Source organism: Sprattus sprattus, assembly GCF_963457725.1.
Source record: "Sprattus sprattus genome assembly, chromosome: 2".
Classification (NCBI taxonomy): domain Eukaryota; kingdom Metazoa; phylum Chordata; class Actinopteri; order Clupeiformes; family Clupeidae; genus Sprattus; species Sprattus sprattus.
The window spans coordinates 67,136,911-67,144,410 of record NC_137921.1 but is presented as its reverse complement, the minus strand read 5'-3'; positions in this window follow the sequence as shown (position 1 = coordinate 67,144,410).

The window sequence follows — 7,500 nt, the reverse complement described above, 5'->3', positions numbered from 1 at the left end:
AACACCTACGCCTCACTGGGAGTGATGATGCTAACAAGATCAAAGTCATGGGTGCAATACTCAAGGACACGCATATTGACAGGTAAAATATGGTGTCAACTTCGATTCAAAAACATTTTCTAAATGAATGAATCTAAGTCTAATTTATTTTTTTAAATAATTAATTTCGGTTTCTGGCTGTCTGTGGAAGATCTGTCATAACTGGGTGAGCCCTTATATCTGCTGATATTAGTCACTCAGTCATGAACAGCTTGCATTACAGCTTTATGGACTCACCCCTTCTGTTGACAGCATTGCTGAATATTATCTGTAAAGTGCATTACTTTTGATATCATTACATCTTAATATCAGGGTGATACTTAGAGGCAATACAAAGTACTTAAGTAAGGGATAATGTATAGAACGCAGGTCATTGTCGGGAAAATAAGCCCCGACAGGGCGAACAGCACCCCGACGCGAAAGCGGAGGGGTGTTGCTTCACCCTGAAGGGGCTTATTTTCCCGACAATGACCGGCGTTCTATACATTATCCCGCTTATTATACGGTTACAACTAAAACAAACAAATTACTTAACACCGTGTGTCTTTTTACAATGCATTTGTTACTATACGTAGTGTTTAAAAGGAGAGAAATAGTTCGCCAAAGACGTTGAACTTCAAAGACAGTTGAACATTCTTTAGAACACAGCTGCTCAACCGTCCGCTGAAACTCCATTGATAAGTTATCGTACTACTTGCGGAGTGCTACGAAAGACGTGAATTAGAGGCAAAAAGGCCACTTTCCTTGACAGCGGTCATTAAGTCCATAGCAACGGTCAGTTATCGGAAAATAGTTGACCGCAGAACGTTGGGAAGCCCCATTCAAGTGAATGGAGCATTCTACAGCATTAAGAAGAGCCGTGTAATAAACACTAAATAAACAGCGCCCCTAAGTATTTGAGACAGAGCAATTAATGGTGCAGGGTGTTGACAGTCCTGTTGTGCAGCCATTAAAGACCTAGATGGGTTTTTCTGTGTTTCTACCAAGATTAAACACTGTGGGAAGACAGGCCGGGCACTTCTGGCTGGCGCACTCTCTTCCCTCTGCTATTGATTTATGCTAATGGCGCTAGGTTAATTTTGTGCAGGAGAGGACCTACATGCTGGAAGCAGACCAAAGAGGAAACTAAACTGAAAAGGCCTTTTCAAATTAAAAGCAGCACACGTAGACGCTTGTATTGTTAAGCCGCCCGGGCGGCACGAAGTTGAAAAAATATTTTAACTTTGATTTCCTCCCCGCTTCAACTTTTTGACGACAGGGCAGTTTTCTTTCCACATAATGTGATCTCTGAAGTGTGAGAAGGGGTTGCTGGATGCTGGCAGATTCTGTAGATCCCAGGCATGCATTCAAAGCTGTAAGGCTTTGATTACCTATCTGACAAACAGCATTAAGGCATCTCTGGTAGAGTCGATAAAATGAAATCAGTCTGTGCTCTCTGATCCTAGAGCTCCTGTTTCTCTAAATGTTAACTGAAAGGAGTTGTGCATGAATTGGGCCACGTTTTCTATCAAGTCTCCTTAGATTCCATGTCCTTGCTACTTATCTGCTGAATTACTCTGCATTTCTTGTACTTACTTGTTAGTCGCTTTAGATAAAGATGCCTACCAAATCCATAAATGTAAATGCAATGAACCAGAGGATACTGTTAAAAGATACAGAGGTAGGGGTTAGGTTTAGTAGCATGCAATGACATACTTGCTTGTCAAGGCCTTAGTAATTCTAGTCATTACGTCTACTACATTATAATAATGAGGGCCACTTACTCTAAAGTGGGGCCATGAGCTGTGTTAGGTGTCAGTAAGGTCACACTCAGAGCTGGTGTGTGTAGTTTGGTCTTTGCACCATTGCTCAGTTTAGGAATGATAGATGAGGCATCTGACTCCCTCTCCCTGCTCTTTCTATGGCGTTGGCTTTCCCTGAGTGGGCGTTTAATACTCACAATCTCGTTCTGACCTCCTGCAGGGCTGATTCGCTCGTTTGATGTCAGTGTGGCTACATTATTGGCCCCTGGCCCTTCAGGCAGGGAGATGGAGGAAAAGACAGGGACTTTAAATCAAAGCAAGATGAGAAAAAGGTTGCGAAAATAACACCCCGGCGGTGTCTCTCTAATTTCTGTGTGATCGTGACAGATCACCATCTCCCACAAAATAAGCCCACCTCTTCAATCCACTCTCTAGACTACCTCTTTTGCCAAGCACTTTTTGTTTACTCTATCTACCTTTTCTCTGTATTTCTGTTCATCCCTCTTTTCTCTCCTTAAGTATTTGTTATCCTCTCCTGTTACCATCTAATTACTTGTAAAGTGCCAGTAGATGTTGTTGAGAGCTGCTGTGATGGTGAGAAAGAAACTGAAGGGCGGAATACAACAGAGAAGGGAAAACGGCACTTCAGCTTAACCACTTTGTAATGCATCTTTAGTGCTCTTGTTGCCAGAGGTGGTTGGCGAAGGTTAAAATCCTCAGACCTTTGATCTGGAAGTGTGGACGCTCATCGTCAGGGGAACGGCAGGAACCCTGCTGTGAGGGCGGATCTCTCGACATGACCCAGAACCAACCTCTGGAATGGTTCTATATAGAACCTTTTGAGGGTTCCATATACGTACCAAGCTATAGAACCCTTTAAGGTTCTACATAGAACCTTTTGTTTTTAGAGTGCAGCGGAGATGCACTAGGCCTGTGATGCCACTGATGAGATGTATGTGAACGTTTTACATGGTGGGTAAAAGTATGGTTCAAGATCTTGTATTACGTAACTTGAATTTTATGTAACATACAACGTATGTGTGTGCAAATCAAGTCAATGCAAAAGGCATGTATCTCTCCCTTTTATTTTCGAGCTAGAGGCATCAGGCCTATGATGATACATGTGGGACATGCGTGAACGTAAATAAGATGTTTTGCCATGTGACAGGTTAAAAATATACCTCGGTGACTGCACGTCCAATGAATGTGAAAGCACATATTTTTCTGTACTTCAGAGCCAGACCAGAGGCATCAGGCCTGTGAAGATACATGTGAGATATTTGTGAACATTAACATGATAGTTGGATACATAGCAGGTTAAAAATCTGTTCTAGGTATGTATGTTACAACCCATCAATTCTATGCTGAAGGCTAAACTCATCAAAACACTAATCTATCGCCAAGAAGGCTTACCAGAGGCATTTATGTGGTAGACGGCCCTTAAATGGGAGTTAAAGACTATATCTCCCACATATGACTGACTGCACATCCACACAATGTAAATGACACTTCTCTCTTTCTTTGCTAGGAGATTTGCACAGGACAGCTGTGATTGACCCCAGGGTCTCAGCTTGGTGACATTCCATTTGATCAGGGGGCAAAAGGGGCACATGTGAGAAATTAAATGCTGTCAGCTTTGACTTGTTATGCTGTCCCGGAATGAATTACAGTGTTTCTGTCATAACTGTGTATAACTCCATGGAATCTGATTTATAAGGGGTGTATATTCTTCCTCTTCCCCGATCTTGTGATTTATCTTTGGATCAGTATTCAATTTGAATGAGACCAGATCTTGGTACATGAAAGTGCATCATTAGGTTTTCTTGCCAAGTGCATGCAGATATATTATGGTCATGTGGGTATGATATCATATTAGAAGCCTGGCCTGGTCTGGGTTTGCCAGCCGCAAATTATGCCAATTCAATTTAAAATCTCTCTGCAGCAAATCACAGTTTTGTGATTTGTTTACTTTTGCCTTTGAGGGATCTAGCTAAAAAAAAAAAAATTATGAAGACAGCATTTCCTCCCTAAGGACGTATAAACAGATTACCCTCATCACAAAAACCTAATCCAAACGGATGCACAACCAAAGCTAACAACACTAGAATTCTAATCAAATCGTACCAACTTCACTCAAGCTCTGCCCGACGACGTACAAGACGTCCTTGGAGCACTTTGCAGTCTGCTTCAATAAAAGGATTTTTTTTTGTAGTGCTCTTTGAAATCACAAGACGCACTTATAACCCTGCTAGCATGGGAAGTGCGTTTAAGGATGAAATTCGATTTGGCTCTGTATACGTTTCAAACAGGGACGACGCATTAAGCAGCCTGCACACTGAGAACGAGCTCCAGTTAGAAATACCTCCTCTTCTGTCCCCTCCTCAGCTCCTCATTGACTGAGCATACCGCTCCACCTGTATCTCCTGATGTGAATGGACGTGCGAATAGAAAGGACACCTGACGAGGATGTTTCACAATCAGTAGCCCTGCTGTTGGTGTGAACTAAGCTGATTTTTTTTTTTTTGAAATATTGAGTAGTATTTTTAGTTATTTAGTTATGTTGAGTAGTTCATTTTTGTTTTGAAAAGCGAATTTGTCTCTTTTATACATATTGAGAGAATCGATTCAGCACCTGTGCCCATTAGACTTGCATTTGATATTTCATTGAAAAGAAAATAAACACTCAACATTCACGCAATAAACACACAACAAACGCTACACTGATTAATTAAACACCGTGGCATCACCTTTAACACGTCCCTTTTACACCAGAACGTAGCCAGATGTAGGACACAAAAATAGAGGTAGGTTAAAATCCAACACGTCCCCATTCTAATTTAACATTTTCCTCATCTGTCTCCACTCTATTTCCCTCTCTATACTGATTGGTCTCTTATGGCTCCATCATACTGTGCATGGACAGTAGTCTTTGGGGGCAGGGTGCCTAGCCTCCCTCGGGCTAAAGGCAAAACCGAGTGGGTCAGCAATGTTCCATGATTACATATAGGTGTCGTTCACCCCTCTCTCAAAGTCAAAGGGCAATTTAGTCAGCACTGCCTCACCTTGCCCCGAGGGCAGATGGGTAATGGGGGGTTGGCGTTGGGTTGGCAATGTGAGATGGAAGGGCAGTCTATCCACAGACACTGGACATTATAAGTGTGTGCTCTCATGAGGGTGCAGCTATCATCCTGCTGGGAGGTGTGTGTGTGGCGGGGGCAAGTGTGTATCTGTGTGTATGTAAGTGTGTTTGTGTGTGTGTGTGTGTGTGTGTGTGTGTGTGTGCGTGTGTGTGTGTGTGTGTGTGTGTGTGTGTGTGTGTGTGTGTGTGTGTGTGTGTGTGTGTGTGTGTGTGTGTGTGTGCGTGTGTGTGTGTGTGTGTGTGTCCATGGTGAAGAAGTCACACTGCGGCCCGCCTTGCAAGTTGGAATGTGAAAGGGATCATTTTTTTTATGTACTATGTTTTACATCAGTTTAATATTAATAATATGTGATTATAATTATTCCACCTTACCTATTAAATACATTGTAAAATATATCTAAAACTAGAGCAGCTGAGAGTAGATATAATGTTTAGTAAAGATATGACGGCAAATTTAAACAGAGCGGCTGGGGAAAATCATTGTCACAAAGAATGCCCTGCATTAATGCACGGCAAAGAAACAAAACAGTTGTCTCTAGATGTATTGATTGTACTTCAAGCCCCAAAAGCCTCCAAAAGTTGCAATTGTGCTCAGAAGAAGCCCCCTGGCCAATTTAGGAGGATGGGGGGGTGGGGGGCCGGTAGCACCTATGCATCCTGGAACAATCAGCCATTGATCAGCTTGCGGACGAGCCGGAGCATAGTAGAGCTAATTACTTTCAATACTAATGTCCCCCCCCCCCCCAAACGCTTAAAGCGTAGGCATGCCTCATAAACCTTTGGAGATTGAATGGGCTGACCGCTCCGAACTCGTTGCATGCATCTTCCACTCCACCTATTAAAGTCCCTTTCTCTCTCTCTCTCTCTCTCTCTCTCTCTCTCTCTCTCTCTTTATGAGAGTCCCCCCCCCCATTTCTGGTCAATCAGCCTGGCAAGACCCTGTAGCGTGGGCCATTAGAATAACATTTTGAATTGGTTCAGATGGCGTTCGCCTGTTTGTTGCACTAATTCATTTTGTGTCGAGTGATTGCAAGGATGCATGTCAGAGCTTCGTTTGCATAACGACTGGGCAGAGTGCGAGATGTTGACATGCAGTATGTTCTTAATTGCTCTCAGAGTGAGGCTTATACTGAGATTGTACGGGAAACTTTTTTCTATGATTTTAGTGACTCACATATCAGCTTCCCCGATAAAAGCTTTATTCCTATTTCCCGCCATGCTCAGAACTCACCACACGCTTCCAAGAAATGATGTTCTTTCATCTAAATGACAAAGCACCGTCAGAAGCGGTACTGACAGGCTACTCACTGCCACTGTTTTCAAGTGTAGGAGAGCGGATGAGCGAGAGGGTGAGAGAGAGAGGAAACATACTTTACTGTCACGCTCTCAGTGAAGAGAAATTAATCCTCATGTACTGTAAGTGGCTTGCCCCTCCTTCCCCTTTCACAAGGATGGTGGCTGCTGCTCTGTTACAGGGGAAGGGGAAGGGTAAGCTCGGCCTTGCTGTACTTTTAATCTTTAGTGGGGTTTAGTTATTGTCAGTCATTCCGTACCACTTCAAGGTTAACGGCCACTCTCATGGCGCACAGTAAAACCTTCCTCCGAGATTAGATTTTATGGAACATTTGATCACTGGGTTTGACCATGGGAGCCATATGCCTAATTGAACAAATGATATATCATTCTCACATTGACACCAGAGGTTCGGCCTGTCAGACATATAGCTCCTACACCGTTCGCTATAGTTGTAAGTAAGACTGCCTATAAGTCACACAAGGCTTCTGCTGAATCACTGTACCATTTTTGTCGCACTGTTGCATTGTTTTTCAACTTACTTTGTCTGAAAATAGACTTTATGTTCCTCTTACTAGTCCCACCATTTATTTGAATTATTGCATTTGTGTGTGTGTGTGTGTTGTGGATGTTTTGATATCACTCATTCAACCCCATGTTTTTTTTCAGAAAAGATGGTTCTTTAATATCTTCAAGGCAAGGAAGGATCAATGACTTTTATCACTTTGGGAACTCAGGGACCATTACATATAACACAGCAGCATTGATTTCTCTACCACAGGAATCAGCAAAGACTTAGAGAAAGCCATAACAATATACGAGCCAATCAAACAAGACTTTTGTGTCGAATGTCACAAAACGACTACCTTCTACCTTCCCTTGTTGGTCAGGTTGTATTACTTCAACGGTGTAGCATTTACAGGAAATGTCAATAAGGGTACACAAAGAATGAATCCATTTTTGTAACAAGAAAACCATATTAACGTATCACATTAAACAACATATAACCCATCATATCAGACACACACCATGTGGCACATGTTCTCCAGTAGAATTTAAACTTATTTAAACTTATTATGAACTGATCATCTATCTATCTATCTATCTATCTATCTATCTATCTATCTATCTATCTATCTATCTATCTATCTATCTTTCTATCTATCTATCTATCTTTCTATCTATCTATCTATCTATCTATCTATCTATCTATCTTTCTATCTATCTATCTATCTATCTATCTATCTATCTATCTATCTATCTATCTATCTATCTATCTATCTATCT